Source organism: Dipodomys spectabilis, unplaced genomic scaffold (assembly GCF_019054845.1).
Source record: "Dipodomys spectabilis isolate Male_0828 unplaced genomic scaffold, ASM1905484v1 ptg000108l, whole genome shotgun sequence".
NCBI classification, from domain to species: Eukaryota; Metazoa; Chordata; class Mammalia; order Rodentia; family Heteromyidae; genus Dipodomys; species Dipodomys spectabilis.
This window is the reverse complement of record NW_024870785.1, coordinates 18,651,483-18,675,254: the sequence shown is the minus strand read 5'-3', so window position 1 is coordinate 18,675,254 and position 23,772 is coordinate 18,651,483. Positions and strand designations below refer to the sequence as shown.

The 23,772-nt window shown below is 44.3% G+C and overlaps 1 protein-coding gene across 2 annotated transcripts in view; it reads right to left on the bottom strand.

Annotated features, from left to right (window-relative positions):
* Znf609 (zinc finger protein 609) overlaps positions 1-19,461 on the bottom strand; it is a 155,390-nt gene extending 135,929 nt beyond the window's left edge. For both annotated transcript variants that reach the window (XM_042687746.1, XM_042687747.1), the window contains exon 1: positions 19,368-19,461. The gene's annotated coding sequence lies outside the window, so the exon portion shown is untranslated. The remainder of the gene's footprint in view (positions 1-19,367) is intronic.
* Between the last annotated feature and the right edge of the window lie 4,311 nt (positions 19,462-23,772).

Below are 23,772 nucleotides of genomic sequence, written 5' to 3'. Positions count from 1 at the left end.
AAGTGGCTGGGAAAGTGGCTCAGTGGTAGAGTGCTTGCCTCGCATGCATGAGGCCCTGGGTTCAATTCCTCAGCACCACATGAGCAGAAAAAGCCATAAGTGAGCACTGTGGCTCAAGGGCTAGAGTGCTAGCCTTGAGCTGAAGAGCTGAGGGACAGCGCCCAGGCCCAGAGTTCAAGCTCCAGGACCAACTTAAAAAAGAAAAAAAAAAAAGGAAGGCTGAGACTACAGCTCAGTGGTAGAGTACTTGCCTAGCATTGGTGAAGCATGAAACTCTGGATTTGATCCTCACCAACACACACACACACACACACACACACACACACACACACACACACACACACACAGAGGTGGGGGGGGGGAGGTTAGCACATACCATGCACATTACCTAGGTAATCTGAGTACCAGCAGAAGAATCAGTTAGATGTCAGCTTGGGCTACACAGTGAGTTCCAAGACAACCTCAAGACAGGTTTAAGACCCTGTCTCAAAACAATATAGCAAAGTCTAGAGGAAGTTTAGGCACATTTCACATTCCTTAAAAAGTAACTGCTCCAGTACTATCTTTGCTTTCATTCTCACCTATACACTTCCAGCGCAGGATTAGTCCACAAATCAGGTATTCTAAATCTACCCAACTCTTAGGAAGCAACAGATGTTTCTTAACCTAAAAGGGGGTTATATCTTACTGGGTGTTGGTGGCTCACCTTTTAATCCTATCTATTCAGGAGGCTAAGATCTAAGGATTGAGGTTCAAAGCCAACCAGGGCAGGAAAGTCCATGAGACTCATATCTCCAATTAACCACCAGAAAACCAGAAGTGGCGCTGTACAAAAGAGCAGAGACAGAGGCCAGGCCCTGAGTTCAAACCTGAAGACTGACAAAAAAAAAAAAAAAAGTAATTGTGTCTGAAGGGGATATTGACTGACATGTGGGAGAATCTTGCATTGTTAGAAATGTGTTGTATCTGGAAATGGATTGTGCTTTTTTATGGCTGATACACACACACACACACACACACACACAAAACCCAAGATATACATAAGAATTGTGCAAGAAATACAGGAAGGGTGAATGAAGAACCACAATATTCAGTATACACATGTGAAATGTACACAGGTAAGTTGGGATAGATTTGGGACAGATGGAGGAGAATGATGAGAGGGGTGACAGTGATTAATATTCATTGTACTTAGTGGCTCAAGTGGTAGAATGCTAGCCTTGAGTAAAAGAAGCTCAGGGATGGCGGGTGCCAGTGGCTCACACCTGTAATCCTAGCCACTCAGAAGGCTGAGATCTGAGGATCATGTTCAAAGCCAGTCAGACAAGCAAGTTGTGAGACTCTTATCTCCAATAAGCCACCAGAAAACTGGAAGTGGCACTGTGGATCAAGTGGTAGAGTGCTCACCTTGAGCTGAAGACAGGCCCCCAGGCCCAGAGTACCAGCCCCACCACAAATAAAAACAAAACAAACAAACAAACAAAAACCTCAGGGACAATGCCCAGACCCTGATTCAGACTCCAGAACTGGCAAAAAACAAAAAACAAAAAACAAAAAAGATGGAGCTCTGGGCTCTACCATTAAGCAACAACTGAGGCATCATAAAGCAGCAATTTATGTAAAAGGAACTATGGCACCATCTTCGAAGGTTAGTGTTAGAAAAATAACAGGAAGCTGTGCGCTGGTGGGTCAAGCCTATAATCCCACTTACTCAGGAGGCTGAGATCTGAGGATTACAGCTCAAAGCCAGCTTGGGCAGGGGAAACCAGGACACTCACCTCCAATTAACCACCAGAAAACCAGAAGTGGAGCTGAGCTCAAAGTGGTAGAGCCACTATCCTTGAGCAAAAAAGCTCAGGGATAGCATCCAGATCACGGGTTCAAGCCCTATGACTGACCAAAAAAAAAAAAAAAAAATCTAAGGGAGACAAGTTGCCCCCAAAACATAATAGTATATGAAATAGCTGAGAAAGAATATTTAGTCAATATAATAAATAAGTGTTGATCTAATCAAAAGGTGTGACATATACTTATTAAGAGAATTCAGTAAGGAGAAGGCAAAAGAAGAATATAATGCTTATTATTTATAGAAATATGGAGATTGCACTGCAGGATCATGTGCCTATAGTCCCAGCTACTCAGGAAGCTTCCAGACATGACTGACTGCAATTTTCACCCTGATTAACTTCCAGGAATGCCAGCTAGAGAAGTAGCCAGGAGAAAGGAACACAATGAGGAGCTATTTCCCCTCAGTGTCAGCTGTACTGGGAACAACTGCAGACACTGCTTCTTTCTCTCTGCTAGACAGAAAAGCATCCACAAACTCCAGGGGGAGTGCCTAACTGCCCAGTATCACACTGGTACTAGCCAATCTAATTGAAAGCTGTAACCCTCTCAATCTCCTATACTTACCCTCCTCCACACTATTAATGCCCTTTTACCTTGCTCTGTTTTTCCTCTTGCATCACTTATCAAGCTCTTAATATTATAAAGTTATTATTTCTATCTCCTTCTAAAATGTAAAATCTATGAGATTGAGGGTTGTTGTTGTTGGTTTTAGTTTTATCTATTTTATTCAGCGATACATCTGAAACAGAACAGAGTCTCACATATAATAGATATCCCAATAAATTTTTATGGAATGACAGAAGTAAATAAGAAAAGCTAACCGGGTGCTGGTGGCTCATGCCTGTAATCCTAGCTATTCAAGAGGCTGAGATCTGAGGATCATGGTTCAAAGCCAGCACAGGAAGGAAAAATCCATGAGGCTCCTATCTCTAGTTAACTGAAAACTGAAGTGGAACTGTGGCTCAAAGTGAGTGTTAGACTTGAGCACAAAAAAAAAAAAAAAAGCTCAGGACAGTGCCCAGGCCCTGATTCAAGCCTCACAACCAACCGAAAAAAAGAAAAAGAAGAGAAAGAAAGAAAGAAAGAAAGAAAGAAAGAAAGAAAGAAAGAAAGAAAGAAAGAAAGGAAGGAAGGAAGGAAGGAAGGAAGGAAGGAAGGAAGGAAGGAAGGAAGGAAGGAAGGAAGGAAGGAAGGAAGGAAGGAAGGAAGGAAGGAAGGAAGGGAAGGAAGAAAGAGAAGGAAAGAAGTAAGTGCTGGGAATGTGGCTTAGTGGTAGAGTGCTTGCTTAGCATGTATGAAGCCCTAGGTTCGATTCCTCAGTATCACATAAACAGAAAAAGCTACCAGTGCTAGTGGCTCACGCCTGTAATCCTAGCTACTGAGGAGGCTGAGATCTGAGGATCACAGTTCAAAGCCACTCCAGGCAGGCTCTTATCTCCAATAAACCACTCAGAAAACTGGGAGTGGTGCTGTGGCTCAAAGATTTCTTAAGGCTTTTACATCTGTCTAGTATTTAGTATGGGATAAAACATGTGAACCAGCCGTGGCTCAAAAGGTAGAGTGCTTGCCTTGAGCAAAAGAAGCTCAGAGACAGTGCCCAGACCCAGAGTTCAAGCCCTAGTACCAGAAAAGGAAAAAAATGTATGAACCAAAGTTGGCATAAAGATTACTGAGTTTAGAATAACAGAAGAGGAAACATTCACAAATAATTAAAATTTAAGACAATATATGATAAAAATGTTGAGTTTTGTGTGTGTGTTGTGTTCCCAGTGGTAGAGTGCTTGCCTTGCATACTTTAGGCCCTGGGTTCGATTCCTCAGCACCACATAAGCAGAAAAAGCCAGAAGTGGTGCTGTGGCTCAAGTGGTAGAGCACTAGCCTTGAGCTGAAGGGCTCAGGGACAGCGCTCAGGCCAAGTTCAGGCTCCACAATCAACAACAACAACAAAAAAAGTGTGTGTGTGTGTGTGTGCGTGCGTGCGTGCGTGCGTGTGTGTGTGTGTGTGTGTGTGGTCAGTTCTGGGGCTTGACTCAGGGCCTGGGACTGATTCTGAGCTCTTCTTTTGCTCAAGGCTAGCACTCTACCATATGGAACCACAGCTTCACTTCTGGTTTTCTGGTGGCTAAATGGATATGAGTCTCACAGACTTTCCTGCCAAGGCTGGCTTTGAACTGTGATCTTGTGATCTCAGTCTCCTGAGTAGCTAGGATTACAGGTGTGAGCCACCAGCACCTGGCTTATAACAGAGATCTTAAGGGGAAGAGAGGAGAGAAAGGGAGAGAGAGAAGGAGAAGGAGAGAAAGGAAGGTTAAATGAATTATGAAGATAGTGAGTGGGGAAAAGTGAGAGCAAGAAAAACTTCAAGATGGGGCTGGGAAGATGGCTCAGTGGTAGAGCGCTTGCCTTGCATGCATGAGGCCCTGGGTTCGATTCCTCAGCACCACATAAGCAAAAAGGAAAAAGCCAGAAGTGGCACTGTGGCTCAAGTGGTAGAGAGCTAGCCTTGAGCTGAAGAGCGAGGGACAGCGCCCAGGCTCAGAGTTCAGGCCCCACAACCAGACCCAAAAAAAAAAAGAAAGCTTCAAGAACATGGTAAAAGGGCCAGGCGCCGGTGGCTCACGCCTGTAATCCTAGCTACTCAGGAGGCTGAGATCTGAGAATCGCGGTTCAAAGCCAGCCCGGGCAGAAAAGACTCCTATCTCCAATAAACCACTAGAAAACCGGCGCTGTAGCTCAAGTGGTAGAGCGCTCGCTGTAGCTCAAGTGGTAGAGCGCTCGCCTTGAGCTGAAGAGCTGAGGGACAGCACCTAGGCCCAGAGTTCAAGCCCCATGACCGACAAAAAAAAAAAAAAAGAACATGGTAAAGGGCTGGGAAGGTGGCTCAGTGGTAGAGCGCTTGCCTTGCATGCATGAGGCCCTGGGTTCGATTCCTTAGCACCACATAAGCAAAAAAAAAAACCAAAAAAAACGGAAGTGGCGTTGTGGCTCAAGTGGTAGAGTGCTAGCCTTGAGCTGAAGAGCTGAGGGACAGCGCCCAGGCAGGCCCAGAGTTCAATCCCCATGACTGGACCAAAAAAAAAAAAGAACACAGTAAAGTTTTTTGCTTGTTTGAAGGAAGAATTGCATCTGGGGATTTAATGCCTTGGAAGCATTGAAATACATTGCAATAGGGGGAAAAAAAAACTAACAAAGAGGTAAGCTGAAAAGATGGTTGTAAAAAGATAGAGTGAAAAATATTTTAAATTTGATTGATGAAGACCAGCTTTGATCAGGACTTGAAGAATTTTGAACTGGTCCATGTAGGCCACAGGAGATACTAGTGGTTTTTCAGCAAGAAATGAAATGTTCACTTGTTTAGTATGGAACTGGTGGTTCACTCCTCTTATCCTAGTTACTCAAGACCTGGGGGACCACAGTTCAAAGCCACCTGCGCAAAAAAAAAAAAAATTGCATCTCTAATCAGCAAAATACAAGACTAGAGATCTGGCTCCAGTGATACAGCACAAGCAAGACTAAGAAAGCTTAGCAAGAGCATGAGGTCCTCAGTTCAAGCCTTGGTACCAGACCTCCTCAAGAAAAAAAAAAAAAACATGTGTGTGTATATATATATATATATATATATATATATATATATATATATATATATATATATATATATACACACACACACATTTAAACACACACACACACACACACACATATATAAATTTTAAAGTCTAAGGTGGGTTTCTTTGGTACATACTCATCTAGAGACAGATTTGTTTTTTTTTTCTTTCAGAGCACTTTAGTTGGAAATCATACATTCATTAGTTGACTCTTTTAGACTACAGGTCCCAATACAACAAGGATCATATCTGGCATAGCACATGAAGCACATAATAAGTATCAGGTAAGTGAATAAAACTAAATTATAGCAGGAGCATGTAGTATGAAATAAAGAGCATAACCATGAAATAATTACAGTACTAGACACAGTACAAAGGCTTGAAATAGCACAGTTGAAACAGGCAGGTAAATGGCAAGATAGCTAATTTAGTGTATGATCAGATCAGATGGCAAGGAAGAAAAAACAATATTGAAGTCAAGCCAGGCACCAGTGGCTCACACCTGTAATCCTAGCTACTCAGGAGGCTGAGATCTGGGGATTTCCGTTCAAAGCCAGTCCGGGCAGGAAAGTCCGTGAAACTTTTATCTCCAATAAACCACCAGAAAACTGGAAGTGGCACTGTGGCTCAAGTGCTAGAGCGCTAGCCTTGAGCTGAAGAGCTGAGGGACAGCGCTTAGGCCTAGAGTTCAAGCCCCATGACCAACAAACAAAAAAAAATAAAACATTGAAGTCAAAAGTTTTGAGCAAGAGTAGTAATGCTTAGAGAAAAAAAAGGGTAGGAATTTCAGAAATTACTAACTGGAAGTACATATGAAAATAGATATTAAGTAGAAAAAAAAACTTCTTCCTTTCCTGTATGCCTTGCAAATTTAAGTGTCACTTTTTAACTTCACAATTCCATTTCTCCTTAGAGTTCCTTTCCTTAAACCATTCCTAGGACTGACTCTACTCGAGAAGCATCAGTTCGAAAACAAAGAAATACTGAGTTCCATACCAACCTTCAGAATCTATAAGCTTACAAGGTATAGCTATGAATATCCTCATCAGCTCCCATAAGTGAAGTTCATACCAACTTAGACTCAAAGTATCACACCTAGAAATACTATTCTGTACAGAAGACAGAGCGGGCATTGAAGCTTTCACCTACAAATACTACACTCTAAAAACATAAGAGGCAGCCAGGCACCAGTGACTCACGCCTATAATTCTTGCTACTCAAAAGGCTAAGATCTGAGGATCATGGTTCAAAGCCAGCCTGGGCAGGAAACTCTGTAAGACTCATCTTCACTAAACTTATCTCCACTAAAAATCCAGATGTCAAGCTATGGTTCAAGTGGTAGAGTACTATCTTTGAGCAAAAGCAGCTTAAGGACAGTGCTCAGGCCCTGAATTCAAGCCCCAACACTGGCACCAAAAAAAAAAAAAAAAGGCTCAAGGCACAAGTGCACAATGTGTTACCAGTATACAACATGTCTTATAGTGGAATCTAGATTTCAGGCTATGGTCTGATTTTCAAAGACTGTGTGATCTACTCTGGCCACTTGCTAATCCAGTCCCCTATGTACCACATGACACTTAAAACTTATCTAAAAAAAAAAAGAATATTTCCAATACAAATCTTCATAAAAAATCTCACATTCAAGATAAGTATTCCCAAAGTTTAGATTACCTGAAAATTAGTAATATGTGACAGACAGATGGTAATAAAGAAAAGCATTCTGAAGGCTTCTTAAGAGCCAAAACCAATGACAGTTCTATCTTCTAGATTTTCCTATTCCAAATCAATGGATGCTATAAATGCAAACTTAAAAACAGTGAATGGGCACAGCAGCTCAACACTGTAATGGTAGCTACTTTTGGAGGTGAAAATTAGGAGACTGAAGTTTGAAGCTAGTTCACACATAAATGGAGTCCTGAAACCATTTCAAACAATGGCTAAACATAGTGGCACATGCCTGCTTTCTGAGCAATGCAGAGAAGCACAAGTAAGAGGACCACAGCCAGGTATAAAGCAAGACCCTAACTTGAAACTACTCAGCACAAAAAGGGGCTAGAAGTGAAGCCTGAGTGGTAGAGCATCTGCCTAGCAACTATGGGGCACTAAATTTAATCCCTAGTAACAGCAACAAATAAGCAAAAACAAAAACAATGAATGGTATTCCCAATATTCAAAAGTACATTAAAAGCCCAGCACTGGTTGCTCATGCCTGCTATCCTAACAACTCAGGAGGCTAAGATCTAAGGATCATGGTTCAAAGCCAGCCTGGGCAAGAAAAGTCCATAACACTCTTATCTCCAATAAACTACTCAGAAAAAGCCAGAAGTGGTGCTGTGGCTCAAGTGATAGAGTGCTAGTCTTAAGCAAAAGAAGCTCAAGGACAGTGCTCAGACCCATAGTTCAAGCCCTAGACCACTCCCACCAAAAAATAAAATAAAAACAAAAACATTATTTGTAATAATCTACTCAGAAGAAGCCAGAAGTGACACTGTGGCTCAAGCTCAGGGATAGCATGTAGGCCCCAGGACCAGCAAATTTAAAAAATTAGGCTGGGAATGTGGCTTAGTAGTAGAATGCTTGCCTAGCATGTATGAAGCCCTGGGTTCAATCCCTCAGTACCCCATAAACAGAAAAAGCCAGAAGTGGTGCTGTGGCTCAAGTGGGAGTGCTAGTCTTGAGCAAAAGAAACTCAGGAACAGTGCCCAGACCAGAGTTCAAGCCCCATGACTGGAAAAAAAAAAATGTAGAATACATTAGAGGCCAATGGCTCATACCTATAATCCTAGTTCTTCAGGAGGCTGAGATCTGTGGATGGAGGTTTGAAGCTAGTTTGGGCAAACAAATGTTTGATGGAAGTAGAAGTGTGGTTCAAATGTACCAGCCTTGAGCAAAAGAGCCAAACCAGAGTAAAAGGCTCTGAGTTCAAGGCCCACAACATACCAATAAAATAAAATAAAAACTGGATTGAAAGCCCCAAACCTAAGAAACGGGAAACACTACTACAACTTAATGTGAAAAATTGACAACTTGGTTATACAGTAGTTTTATTCCCTCAAAACTGTTGGATGAGGCCAGGCATGGTGTTTTATGCCTGTAATCACACTTGGGAGGCAAAGGGCAGGAAACTAGTTTAGGCAAAAACACAAGACCTTATCTAAAAAGAAACTACAGCAAAAAGAGCAGAAAGCTTGGTTCAAGTGGTAGACTTGCCTAACAAGCTCAAGTACCTGAGTTCAAACCCCAATGCCACCAAAATAAAACACATAAAACATCTAGGCACTGACAGTTTATGCCTGTAATCCTAGATAATTAAGAGATTGAGATCTGAGGATGGAAGTTCAAAGTCAGCCCAGGTAGGACAGATAAAAGAGAAGATTCTTATCTCCAGAAGTGAAGGTGTTGCTCAAATGGTAGAGCAGCAGTTTAGAGCATGAATTGTAGACTAGAACTCCAGGCCCTGAGTTCAAGCCTCAGTATTGGTGCACATGTGTACGCGTGTGTGTGCACATGTACACACACCCCATATAAACAACAAAAATAAAAACAAATGTTTACAGGTTGGAGATACATATGTACTTCTTCAGCATGCATGAGACACTGGATTTGAGCCCCGGATCAAAACCAAAATAATCCATAAATTTTTCCGAACAGAACATTGTTTGCATCAACAAGTGAATTCAAAGCAGGATTTTCATTGATTGCAAATACCCAACCAGCCTCTGCAATTTAAGCTCAATAATATTTGGATACAAGAAATTATTCGGTCAGGTGCCGGTGGCTCACGCCTGTAATCCTAGCTACTCAGGAGGCTGAGATTTGAGGATTTCCAGCCCTGGCAGGAAAGTCTGTGAGACTCTTATCTCCAATAAATCACTAGAAAACTGGAAATGGCACTGTAGTTCAAGCAGTAGAGTGCTTGCCTTGAGATGAAGAGCGCAGGGACAGCACCCAAGCCCAGAGTTCAAGTCCCACAACCGACAAAAAAAAAAAAAAAAAAGAAAAAGAAATTATTCGATCGCTGACTGAAGTTACTTTTTTTGTGTATCAGTCCGGGGGCTTGAAATCAGAGCCTATGTTCTGTCCCTGAGCCTTTTGCTCAAGGCGAGCACTCTTCCACTTGAGCCATAGCTCAACTGGCAATCAGAGTTGTATGAACTTTCCTGCCTAGGTTGGCTTCCAACCATGATCCTCATATCTCAGTCTCCTGAGTAGCTAGGATTATAGGTATGAACCACCAGCACCTGGACTGGTTAGCTCTTACTGATTATGTATTAAGTTCTTCCAGATATGATTTCCTGTCTGCAAGCCTTTGTTTGAGGTTCCTTTGTCTTTGTTTTGTTTGCAGTTTTGTTTCCCACTTCTATGTCTTAATCACACTAGAAAAAGATCTTTGTGCTGGGTGGAGATGGCTCTCACCTATAATCCTAGCTACTCAAGAAGCTGAGATCTGAGGATCACGGTTCAAAGCCAGCCCAGGCAGGAAAGTCCATGAGATTCTTATCTCCAATAAATCGCTCAGAAAAACTGAAGTGGTGCTGTGGCTCAAGTGGTAGAGCACTGGCCTTGAGCTGAAGAGTTGAGGGACAGTGCCCAGACCAGAGTTCAAGCCCTACAACGGACAAAAACAAAACAAATAAAAAAAAAAACCTGCCAAAACAGGAAGCTTAATAAAAAGTACAACTTTCCAAAATATCAATGACAAGTTAAAAGTCAAACCTCAAAGAAATAAAAGATGCATTCATTTGCCCTTCTGAACTCAAACTACATTTTTTGTTATTGCTATTGGTCGTGGAGCTTAAATTCTAGGCCTGGAGGCTGTCCCTCAGCTCTTCAGCTCAAGGCTAGCACTCTACCACCTGAGCCACAGCACCACTTCCGGTTTTCTGGTGGTTAATCAGAGATAAGAGTCTCACAGTCTTCCCTGCCCAGGCTGCCTTTGAACTGTGATCCTAAAATCTCAGCCTCCTTAGTAGCTAGGATTACAGGCATGAGCCACTGGCGCCCTGCATGACATTTTTGACACAGTATTTCCATTATTAGAAATTCTACATGTGAATAGAACCTTGGAGGTCTTCCTGCCCAATGTGCTTATTATACAGATGAAAAAAGTAAAAGAGAAGTAATTTTCACAAGTCACACACCTAGAAGCATAGCAATGACCAGTACCTAGATGTTATGACCCCCAATTGTTTGTTCTTTATACTTATACATAGCGTTAGTTCAGACAATACCTCCACTGGGAAGGTAGCTTAGTGGTAGAGTGCTTGCCTTGCATTCATGAGGCCCTGGGTTCGATTCCTCAGTACCACATAAACAGAAAAAGCTGGAAGTGGCACTGGGGTTCAAATGGTAGAGTGCTAGCCTTGAGCTGAAGAGCTCAGGGACAACACCCAGGCACAGAGTTCAAGAGCCACAACTGACACAAAAAAAAGAAAAGAAATGATAACCCCTCTGAACGACATCTTAATAATAACAATAAAACTATATTTTAAAAAACTACAGGGCTGGGCTGGGAAGGTGGTTCAGTGGTAGAGCGTTTGCCTTGCATGCTTGAGGCCCTGGGTTCGATTCCTCAGCACCACATAAGCAAAAAGAAAAAAGCCGGAAGTGGCGCTGTGGCTCAAGTGGTAGAGTGCTAGCCTTGAGCTGAAGAGCTGAGGGACAGTGCCCAGGCCCAGAGTTCAGGCCCCACAACTGGACCCAAAAAAAAAAAAAAAAAAAAAAAAAACTACAGGGCTGGGAAGGTGGCTCAGTGGTAGAGCACTTACTTGCCTTGCATGCATGAGGCCCTGGGTTCAATTCCTCAGCAACACATAAGCAGAAAAAAAAAGCCAGAAATGGTGCTGTGGCTCAAGTGGTAGAGTGCTAGCCTTGAACTGAAGAGCTGAGGGACAGCGCCCAGGCCCAGAGTTCAGATCCATGACTGGACCCAAAAAAAACAAAAACAGGGCTGGGAAGATGGCTCAGTGGTAGAGTGCTTGCCTTGCATGCCTGAGGCCCTGGGTTCGATTCCTCAGCACCACATAAGCAAAAAGAAAAAAGCCGGAAGTGGCGCTGTGGCTCAAGGGGTAGAGTGCTAGCCTTGAGCTGAAGAGCTGAGGGACAGCGCCCAGGCCTAGAGTTCAAGCCCTATGACCGGACCCAAAAAAAAAAAACAAAAAAAACACAACCTGCCAGGCACTGGTGGCTCACACCTGTAGTCCTAGCTACTCAGGAGTCTGAGATCTGAGGTCATGGTTCAAAACCAGCCCAAACAGGAAAATCCATGAGACTCTTTTGTTATTGTTCTTGGTTGTGGGGCTCGAAACAGGGCCTGAGCCTCTGTCTCTGAGTTCTACTACTTGAGCCACAGTGCCACTTCCAGTTTTTGAGTCGTTAATTGGAGGTAAGAGTCTCTAGGAACCTTTCTGTCTGGGCTGGTTTCAAACCTCCATCCTCAGATCTCAGTCTCCTGAGTAGCTAGGATTACATGTATGAGCCACCCACACCCAGCCTGTGAGACCCTTATCTCCAATGAGCCACCAGAAAACTGGAAGTAGAGCTGTGGCTCAAAGTGATAGAGTGCTAGCCTTGAACAAAAGAGCCCAGGAACAGCATCCAGGCCATGAGTTCAAGACCCATGACTGATCAATAAACAAAAACAAAAAACAACCTGGCACATATTTTTGAGGCAGTTTATAAATTATCACCTGCCAAAATGTGTCCCCTATGTGCCCACCAAATGTGCCTCTTTAAGGAGAGGCCACAATACAGTTAAGGTAATAAGTGTATGAAAAGTGGTACTTCTGACTAGATAACTAACTGTACAAGAACCAACAATTGTAATGCCAACAATCAAGAAAGGACTGATGCTACAGGAGTAGAGATATTGCTGGAAGCCAAGTAATTCTGACAATGAAATAAGAATAAAAATCCAAGAAGGAAGTTGGCTAGACATTAATTAATGACCACAGAGCACAGTTAAGGGGGGGCGGGGGGGGGGGAAGAAGAAGGCCATTTAAAAGCTTGCCTGGCATCAAACAGCTCTCCCAGGCAAGGGAAAGTAGGAGAAATTCTCACACGCAAGAGAAACTTCCTAGCTTTACCCCTGAATGATGGGCTACATATGACCTAATAGGTATTTGCCATCTCTTATTTCTGGGACTCTGATCCAAGAACAAACAGCAAGAGAACCATGAAAAATCAGCCCTGCTGGATCTGGAGTTCTGCCTTGACAAGATATAAAGCTCATTCATAGATCTGACTGTGTTCATGCGACTGTAGTTCAACTCCTGCTGCTAGAGCAAAGGGAGGGGGGAAAGGAAGACAGAAAGGGGTGAAAGGGAGGGAGGTAGAGGAGCTGGATTGAGACTATGATAGCTACAATAATTAAAGAGTGTTTCCAAGCTGCTAGAGAAGTCTTCAGAGCAAAGAACTAAGATGAGAGATGGGGAGGAGGAAGAGCACAAGGAAGCAAACTATTGAGAATACTAGGGAAGAAGGATGGTTTATGGACACAAAAAACAAACTCTAATAGCTTTATGTGAATAAAGTCATTAAGTCTCTATTCTTTCTCAAAAGTGAATGCTGAAGTATTAACTATTACTAGGTTACCATTTCAAGTCAGGTTACAAGCTAGATTTAAGCAGATCTTTACAAATATCCTTGCCTATGTAGTGTCCAAAGGTCCTAGCCTCAGAGTCGTTTTGTCTCTCCTTCTGTCTGAATATAACTTCAAAACAACTAATGTAACTTTATTTCTCTTCAAACAGCTAGCCTTCCTGAGAATTCTATTAATCCATTATATGGGGTGGGAGGGAAGGAGGAGAGGGGGGGGAGGAGAGAAAGGGAGGGGGAGGGGATGGGGAGGAAGAGGAAGGGAAGGAGAGAGAGAGATAGGGAGAGGAAGAGAAGCCAGTGACCTAATTCAGAAAATTAGAGGTACAAATAAAGTGAGAAAAAAAATAGCAAGGTACTTGCTCATAAATTTAAGCTTAGGACCAGATGTGGTGATACATGCCAGCAAAGGCTGGATCATAATTTGAAGGCCAGCTTGGAATTACATAGTAAGACTTTGTCTTTAAAAAAGAAAAGGAGGGCTGGGAACGTGGCTCAGTGGTAGAGTGCTTGCCTTGCATGCATGAGGCCCTGAGTTCGATTCCTCAGCACCACATAAGCAGAAAAAGCTGGAAGTGATGCTTTGGCTCAAGTGGTAGAGCGCTCGCCTTGAGCTGAAGAGCTGAGGGACAGCCGGGCGCTGGTGGCTCACGCCTGTAATCCTAGCTACTCAGGAGGCTGAGATCTGAGGATCGCGGTTCAAAGCCAGCCTGGGCAGGAGAGACTGTGAGACTCTTATCTCCAATAAACCACCAGAAAACCGGAAGTGGCGCTGTAGCTCAAGTGGTAGAGCACTCACCTTGAGCTGAAGAGCTGAGGGACAGTGCCCAGGCCCAGAGTTCAGGCTCCACAACCGACAAAAATAAATAAATTAATTAATTAAATTAAATTTTTTAAAAAAAGGAAAAAGAAGGGCTGGGAAGGTGGCTCAGTGGTAGAGTGCTTGCCTAGCATGCATGAGGCCCTGGGTTTGATTCCTCAGCACCACAGAAACAGAAAATGGCGGAAGTGATGCTGTGGCCTAAGTTGTAGAGCTGAAGAGCTCAGGGGCAGTGCCCAGGCCCATAGTTCAAACTCCACGACCAACAAAAAAACAAAAAAAATTTTTGTTAAATAATAAAAAGGCCTGGGCAAGGTGGTTTGCACCTGTAATCCTAGCTACTTAGGAGGCAGAGATCATTACCCTATCTTGGCCAATAAACTGGGTATGCTTGTTATTCAGGATAGCCCAAGCAAAACCTCAAGCCTTTATCCCTCAAAAATAGCTAAAAACAAAAAAAAAAAGTTGGGGTTGTGGCTCAAGTACCTGCCTAGCATGCAAGCATGTGAGAGGTCAAAAGAAAAACCTCAATTGGCTACTAACATGGTATGAACATGGAAAGAAATACCATCTTAACAGAAGATGATAAGCTAAAGAAAAATCAGAATTTTCAGCAAGCCTCAAAAATAGAAGCATTCTTCCAAGTTATAGGATTTTTTTGCAGGGAGGAGGGGGAACCAGTCCTGGGGCTTGAACTCAGAAGCCCGTGTGCTGTTCCTGAATTTCTTTGCTCAGGCTAGCACTGTACCTCTTGAGCCACAGCTCTGCTTTTGGCTTTTTCAGGGATTAAGTGGAGATGAGGGTCACCTGCTTTCCTGCCCAGGCTGGCTTATAATTGTGATCCTCAGATCTCAGCCTCCTGAGTAGCTAAGATTCAACGCATGTGCCATCAACTTTTGGGGGGGGGGGAGAGGGGTCAGTTGTGGGGCCTGAACTGTGGGCCTGGGTGCTGTCCCTCAACAATTTAGCTCAAGGCTAGCACTCTACCACTTGAGCTACAACACCACTTCTGACTTCTTTTGTTTTTTTGCTTATGTTGTGCTGAGGAATCGAACCTAAGGCTTCATGCATGCAAGGCAAGCACTCTACCACTGAGCCATCTTCTCAGCCCCCTTTTTAAAAGATATTTAGGGTCAGGTGCTAGTGGCTCATGCCTATAATTGTAGCTACTCAGGAGACTGAGATCTGACGATCACAGTTAGAAGTCAACCAGGGCAAGAAAGTCACTCTCATTTATTTCCAATTAACTACCTTCCCCCCTTCCCCCCAAAAGTCAGTAGTACAGCTCTGGCTAAAGTGGTAGAGCACCAGCCCTGAGCTAAAGCAGCTCAGTGACAGCACCCAGCCCAATTTCAAACTCCAGGATAGGCACGGTGTGTGTATACATGCATACACACACACACATACACACACACAAATATTTAGTAGAAATATTTTTTGACATGATTTGGCTCTCTGTAATGATTTAGTTCTAACACGTAATGCTAAAATTTTAGGGACAAGTTAGATGCTGGGAAAAACTTAAAACCGATGAAAATAACAAATGGAAGATGCAGACTTCATGTAAAGAATTACGTTCATAAAATAAAAACACATGCAAATTTCTTCAATAAGGCATGGCAGGGTAGAACTAACACAAAAAGTCATCCTTTGCACAAAACCAGCTTGGGTATCCATCCAGTGGACTGAAGCTGTTTCACCACACTGAATGCAAAGAATTTTCTGCTTCCCATTCCTTTCTAATAAACAAGATCTAGAAACACCAAATTGCCATTATTTCCTTCCCATTCATAGCGTATAAAGCCAGAACTCCCAGAAATACAAAAGGGCTATGTAGGACCATGTCTAGAGAGGGCATGATGCTCTGTAATCTAAAACAGACAGAGGATCTCTTTCCTTTATTCCATTATCATTTCACTAACATATCAACAATAGTATTAAGAAATGTGAAACAAAGTGCAATTTCACACATATGAGCTGAACCTAATCACAGAGGACCAAGTATTTTCTTGTCACTGTGGCATATGATTCTTCAACCACCTGCTCAATAATCCCTCTTCAGCTGCACAGCTGCTGCCTATTCCACATGCCTTGCTAGGCAGGTGCTTTGGTGAATTACCTGTTCTCTAGTAAAGAGTCCTTCACTGACACTTAGTGGACCCACAACCTACCAATCAGCATCACTCATCTTCATTTTTGCCTGTCACAACCAACTTTTATCAGAGAGGTAATGTAAAGACATATTTAATACATTGATTTTGTATTTCCTAGAGCATTTTTGTCATACTTTGTTTTTAAAATGAAACTGATTTTTGAAAATCAAACAAGAGGAAATTAAGCTACTGAAAAGAAAACTTGCCACACAACAGAAGGCTGCCTGCTTGGCAATACTTCATTCCAGGATAATTTTCCACAATGGGAATAACAATTAGTTAGCTGCCTTTGGAGCAGGTCAAAGAGGCAGAAGTACTAAAGTACCTGGCAGAGAAGAACTAGAGAGGGGAGGCAGAGTAAGAACTCTTGTGGAGAACAAATATTCCTGTTCCTAGTCTACATGCTTCGGCAGTAGTGTTGGGAGTCATATAATAATGAGTGGCACTTCTCCATGACAGAGCAATCAGTAAACCCCTCAACAAATTATCCTGTTCCAGTCATTTAGTTGCTATATGCTAATTGCAACATAATTACAACCAGGAGCCAAAATTATGCTTCTACTATATCTTCACACAAAATAAGTAGTAATCTGTCCAGCTTTCTAGACCTATTGCAAGGAATTATTTCCTACCAAGAAACTGGGGGTGGGTGGGGGGGAGAGGAGGAATTCAAATGATCTCTGAAAGATAAAGTCATGATCAGAAGACTCAGAAGATTCCTAGTTGAAAGGGCTCATCTCTGAGCCCTCATCTCCAATCAGGGCAAATTTAATCTGAGGCTTCTGTCTTTACTGTCACCTGACAGTACTCAGATATAAATGCCAACAGCCCAAGAACAAAAGGCTTTGGATTTAGTTTAACTAAGGCTTCACTCAGAGACCTAGGGCAGATATAGTCCAAAGATAGCACCTCTTGTAAGCCTAAAGACAGTTCTACTATTGAAAAATACAATCTGTTCTCTCTTATCAAAAGCTTAATACCTATGTGACAAACCATTATTTTAAGAAACTCAGTGAAACAGATGAATGAAGGAGGCACCCATCAGACTCATTGCTACTGAAAGACCTTTACCAAAACCAAAGGTTAAAGTTCCTATTCAACAATACCCTAGGGAAAATGGTTGGTTGGCTACTGGGTGTATGGTGTGTTATATACAAGTCTCCTCTTACAATGCGTTTTATTTCTAATCTTTTTAGAGAAAACTTCACTGTCCTACACGATTTTTTAAAAAACAAAAACAGTACCTAAATATTATTTGGGCACTCTATGAAACATATAAAAGATAGTATTTCTTCCTTCTCTCATTAAGAACCTCTAAGACCTAAATGATTTTTTAAGTGTTTATCCTTTTGGCAAATTTCTCCCTAACACAATGAACAAGTCATCTCCTTTCATCAGAGTTAAATTATAAAAGGAAAGTTGGTTTGTTCCCACAGCTTGTCTGGGTAAGCAAATTGGGTGGCTTTTTTTGTGGTGCAATTATTATTGACCAGGAAGTCCCCATTTAAAAAAAAAAGAGAGACTTAGTCCTTGGCTCCCTATCTTAGGTCTGCACAGGGTTTTAGCGGTATTTTTAAGCCAATAAACAAAAAAAAAAAAATCATGACATAAATGTTCCATTTCTATTTTTAAAAAAATTTTTAATATGATGGCTTAAGTGTAGAACCCGCCATTTGCAGTCTTCTTCCTTAAAAGATCTGACACAAAACATCAGGGTTGATTGTCCCAGACACTAATCCTCCACAACTTAGTACAAGCTAACCAAAGAGGCAGGCACAACATGGCTGGCACCCCCTATTCTTCTGGAAAAAAAAAAAAAATGTGTGTGCCAATGAGCTCTGCATTGTTCCTCACTCAAAAAAGAAGAGCCTTTCTTTCTGGCCTCCTCCAATGGCAAGCCCCAGTCTGGAAAAGGAAGAAAATGACACTGAGGAGCCTGGGAGATGGAGCATATCCAAAGCTCTCAGACAAGACTTGAACCTATGACCTTCACTGTGTACACAATAGGCGGGTGAGAGAGACCGGGTTTATCTCTGCAGCAGCAGTTCTCAGCCCTGGGGTAGCACTCCTGATAAAATGACACGACTATTGTGTGTGGCAGCAGAATAGTCATCTCCACACAACAGCCTAAACCAGCACTCCCCTCCCGCCCCCAGACAAAGCAGCAGGGGTGAAATTAACTCAAGGCTGCAGAGCAAAGCCTAATACAGCAAAGAGAGGCCTGTGGGGGCTTTAGGGACTCTCCCCAACCCCTAGGGCTCTGGACACATGGCTGGAAACCAGACAGGCATTCTCCCCAATCTTTCCCTCTCATTTAGGTTAGGAAGCTTTTCTTGAGAGAATTTAATCATCTGTGATTTGTTCAGAAATATTCCCCCTGAAGGGCTCTGATCTCTCCACCCTGTGTGAGCCTAATTCCTAGAAGCTGAAATGACTGTTTGCTGCTGCCTGTTTCACAAACACACATTAATTGGTCAGATGTGTCTCCTCCTCCTCAACCCCAGAGGGAGGAAGGAGAATCTGAGCAAAGCACAAGAGATGATCCAACCGTAATTACACATAAAGGGAAAAAGAGGGCAGCGTGGGGTTTCCAAACAGGACAGGGTCACACAGACTCTTCCCGGGGAGGGGCGGGGGGGGGGGGGCGTGGGGGTTCCAAGGAGAGCAGTTAAAAGTCCAGACCCCAGGATCCCTCCATCTTGAAGACAAGGGCAATATAGTAAATGTGACCTGCAGACTGGAAGGGGCACACACCCACAACCTACTTACTGTAGGCTCCCAGCCACCTTGCTCTCCTCCCGCCCCCACCCCCCCCACACACACACCCCGGGCCGCGCACACGTCCTGCTTCCCACCCTTCGCTCCGAACCCCCCCACCCCACCACCACCCCCGTCCCCAACCCTGACTGGTCCCCAGTCGCCCAGGGCCCCTCAACCTATCCAGACTCGCCTCAGAAACTCTCTGGGCCTGCCCGCCCCCCCCCCCCCCCCCGCCAACCATCAACCTTGCCAGACCCCCCCCTCCCCAATTCCTCTCTCCCCCCCCCGCTCCCGGGCACCCACCCCCCCCCTTACCCTGAGCCTTCAACCCGCCCCGGCCACGCTTTGAACTTCACCCTGCTCCCCCGACGCCCCCTCCCCCACCCACCCAACGACCCCCTCCCCCCATACACACCTCCCCCTCGCTCCGCCCCGGCCCCCCCAACCCCCACTTCCTCCGTCAGGCGCCGCTGCCCCGGCCCCCCCCCCTCCGCTCCCCTCAGCCCCCCCCCGCCCCCGGCTTCCGCGGCGCCGCCGCTCCCCCTCCTCCCGCAGCCCCGGCTCCACACAAAGCTTCGCACTCACCGCGCGGCCGGTCCCGGGAGCCGCCACCTCCGCCCGCCCGGGGGCCCCGGGCCGTAGAAGCCGCCGCTGTTAGGGGTCCCAGGCCGCCATCCGTTCCGACGGCCCCTCCCCCCCCACCCCACCCCGGCTCCGGCTCTCCGCCCCCCTTCCCCGCGCCGCTCCGCCCCGCCCGGCCGGTGCCGCCTTGTCCGGGGCCGCGGGTCCCTCAGCCGCCGCCGCCGCCGCCGCCGCCGCCACCGCCGCCGCCGCCGCCGCCGCGATCCGGGACAACCAGGGCTACCTAGAAGACCAGGACACTGGATTCTCGGGACCTCGGATCTGGACTCAGTGCTGGTGTGGAGTGTGGAGCCGGTGAGCGCAGGGAAAACCCGGAGCCTGGATGCAAGAGTCAAAGCTACATCTCGAGTGCGCGGTTACCCGGAGTCCTTTGGAATCGTCGCTTGGGGAATGCAGGAAAACCCGGTGAGCCGGTTGAAAAAGAGATAAAATGAGAAACGTGGGTTGGACAGTTCGAATCTAACGCTCTCTCCTCGTGGAAAGAACCTTCGCTGCACCAGACTTCTCGCACAGAGGTCTCTAGAGAAGTATTGTACCTTAAATAAAGAAGATTCACTAGTTCCATACGTGTCCTTCAAACCGTAGAGAGAGAAAAGGCCCACATGAGGTCTGACCGTGAACATTCACAAAGAACAGAGGAGCAATCACAGCCCGTGATAGTTTCATTGATTTTTAACTCTTAGTTCTTCAACCCCCTAACTCTTTACCCTTTGTTCTCCAGGATTTCTTTTTAAAGGATTACCATGTGTTCCTCTACAAAGTAACCATTTCTAATCCTTGTATATCTTCTATTCCCTCACCATTCTATTTCACTAAACTTTGTTGTTGTTTTTTTATTAGCCACAAATCTTTATCCTCTTACCCACCACTCTTGTGGCTGATGGTAACTTTTTATCTTTCCCTACCTCATTCACCTGGTAGCCCAAACTCTCACAGTTCAGGCCATGTTTTAGGAACCATCTCACCAGGCATTTGTGAAAGTCATGACCTCCTAAAGACTTCCACCTCCTACCATAAACAAAACTTTCCTTAATTCTCAAGGCTGCCCCATATAGCTACTACTATGTCCTTCCTGTGTCCTTGACCATTTTATTTTTTGTCTTTTCGATTATCTCTTTATCCAGAAGCATCTTTCAAGAGTGCCACACATGTGACCATTTAGCTATTTTGGAAGTAGAAGAGGGCTTAGTGTTGTAGATTTATGTGACTTAATTAAGGGTTAAAATTCCATGCTTTCCATTGGTGAAGCACGGCTACCACACTGGAGAGAAATAGCAAAAGTAGATAGAAAAATTCTTTGAAATGGAAAAAATGACCAAAATTGTTCAACTGATTGGATGTACTGTACAATGAAAGAATCCTAAATTTTGATTAAACCAAGGATTAACAAAGTATGGCCTGCAGGAAAAAAACTCAGACTCCTTGTTTCAGTATGTCCCTTGAACTGAAAGTAGGTTTTGTATTTTTAAAAGTTAAAAATTAAGCTGGAGCCTCATGCTGGTGACTCACACCTGTAATACTAGCTACTCAGGAGGCTGAGATGTAAGGATCATGGTTGGAAGCCAGCTGAGGCAGCAAAGTCCACAGTATTGATCTTCAATTAACCACCAGAAAACCAGAAGTGGTGCTGTGGCTGAAATTGGTAGAGTACTATACTAGCTTTGAGCAAAAAGAGCTCAAAGGGGGCTGGGAATGTGTCTTAGTGGTAGAGTGCTTGCCTATCATGTGTGAAGTCCTGGGTTCGATTCCTCAGTACCACATACATAGAAAAAGCCAGAAGTGGCCCTGTGGCTCAAGTGGTAAAGTACTAGCCTTGAGCAAAAGAAGCTCAGGGACAGTGCCCAGGCACTGAGTTCAAGCCCCAAGACTGGCTAAAAAAAAACCTAAAACACCACAACAACAAAAAAAAAACAGGTACGAGGGCTGGGAATGTGTCATAGTGATAGAGTGCTTGTCTAACATGCACAAAGCCCTGGGTTCGATTCCTCAGTGCCACATAAACAGAAAAAGCTGGAAGTGGCACTGTGGCTCAAGTGGTAGGGCACAAGCCTTGAGCTGAAGAGCTGAGGGACAGCGCCCAGGCCCAGAGTTCAAGCCTCATGACCAAAAAAAAAAAAAAAAAAGATAAAAAAAAAATCATTAGACTCCTATCTCCAATTAACTCCTAAAAATCTAGAAGGAGGGGCTGGGAAGGTGGCTCAGTGGTAGAGTACTTGCTTTGAATGCATGAGGCCCTTGATTCGATTCCTCAGCACCACATAAGCAGAAAAAGCTGGAAGTGGCACTGTGGCTCAAGTGGTAGAGCACTAGCCTTGAGCTGAAGAGGTGAGGGACAGTGCCCAGGCCTAAAGTTCAGTCCCCACAACCAACCAAAAAAAAAAAAAAAAAATCCAGAACTGTGGCTTAAGTGGTACAGCATTAGCTATAAGTGAATAGCCAAGGCCCAGAGTTCAAGACCTGGTATGGGCACAGACACACACACACAGAGGCCAAGACCTGGTATGGGCACAGGCGCACACGCACACACACCCAGAGGCCAAGACCTGGTATGGTATGGGCACAGGCACACACAGGCACACACACCCACACACACACACAGAGGCCAGGCCAGGCATTGATGTGGTAACTCACCCTGTAGCTGCTATGAAGGCTGAGATCTGAGGATCATAGTTCAAAGCCAGGCTAGGCAGGAAAGCCTGTGAACTATCTCCAATTAATCATCAAAAAGCCAAAAGTGGAGCTATGGCTCAAGTAGTAGAGCACACTAGCCTTCAGCAAAAAGCTCAAGGACAGCACCTAGACCCAAGTTCAAGCCTTAGAACCAGCACCAAAATAAATAAAAATAGAAAAGAATATTATGATTCAAAAGTTGTATGCACCTAGGTCCATGTGGTAGAATGCACTTACAATCCTAGCACCTAGGAGTAAGAGGCTAACATGTGTACTGGGAGTTCCAAGGGTGAGCTTGGTCTACATGGGGAGACCCTATCTCAAAAAGAAAAAAAAAATGAAATTATTGACTATGGGGCTGGGAAGGTGGCTCAGTGGTAGAGCGCTTGCCTTGCATGCCTGAGGCCCTGGGTTCAATTCCTCAGCACCACATAAGCAAAAAGAAAAAAGCCGGAAGTGGCGCCGTGGCTTACGTGGTAGAGCGCTAGCCTTGAGCTGAAGAGCTGAGGGACAGCGCCCAGGCCCAGAGTTCAGGCCCCATGACCGGACCCAAAAAAAAAAAAAAAAGAAATTATTGACTATATCCAAACTTACTTATTTCCATTATCTATGGAGGCAATTGTACTACAACAGTACAACTGAATGGCTGTAACAGACTATGTATGCTTTGTAAAACCTACAATATTTGCTTTCTGGATTTTATGCAGTTTGCCAACCCCTGCTCCAAAATCTTTCTGTTCAACCTAGAAGTCACTAGTCACATGGGACATTTAGAGCACTTCAGATATGGTTAACATGAAATTTAACTAACCATCATGTGCCCGGTGGCTACCACATTGGACAGTACACCTTTAGACTCAAGTCTTACTTTCTTCCTCAAGATTTCATTGCAATACTGGACTTTCAGTAGCCTCTTCAAACTACCTGCCATTTTCCTGATCCCGAGCTAGGGTATATTTTTCCTAGGATATTTTTTTTTGGTAGGTGGTGGGGCCTGAACTCTGGTCCTGGGTGCTATCCCTGAGCTCTTCAGCTCAAGGTTAGCGCTCTACCACTTGAGCCACAGTGCCACTTCCAGCATTTTTCTGCTTATGTGGTGTTAAGGAATCGAACCCAGGGCCTCATGCATGCAAGGCAAGCACTCTACCACTGAGCCACCTTCCCAGCCCCCTAGGATATTTTATGGGACTCTCTTATATCACAACTCAAATCTAACATCTGATTTGTTTTATCATATTTCATCCCACACAATGGGTTTCTCAGACAAAATCTCTAATTGCACTAGCTGGCCTCAATTCTCCATCCTGTCTGTACCTCCTGAATAAACTTGTTTTTGAGATAGGGTATTGCTAAAAGTTTTGTCCAGGTTGGCCAGTCCTAGGACTTGAACTCAGGACCTGGGCACTGTCCTTGAGCTTCTTTTGCTCAAGGCTAGCACTCTACCATTGAGCCATTTCCTCTCTCTGCTTCTTGAGTAGCTAATTGGATATATGAGCCACCATACCTGACCTCAAAAGTGATCTTACTATTTTTCTTTTTGTGCTTGTCTTGAGGCTTGAACCTAGGACCTGGCTGCTGTCCCTGGGCTCTACTACTTGAGCCACAGTTCCACTTCCAGCTTTCTTTCTTTTTTGTTATGCGGCCTGAACTCTGGGCCTGGGCATTGTTCCTCACTCTT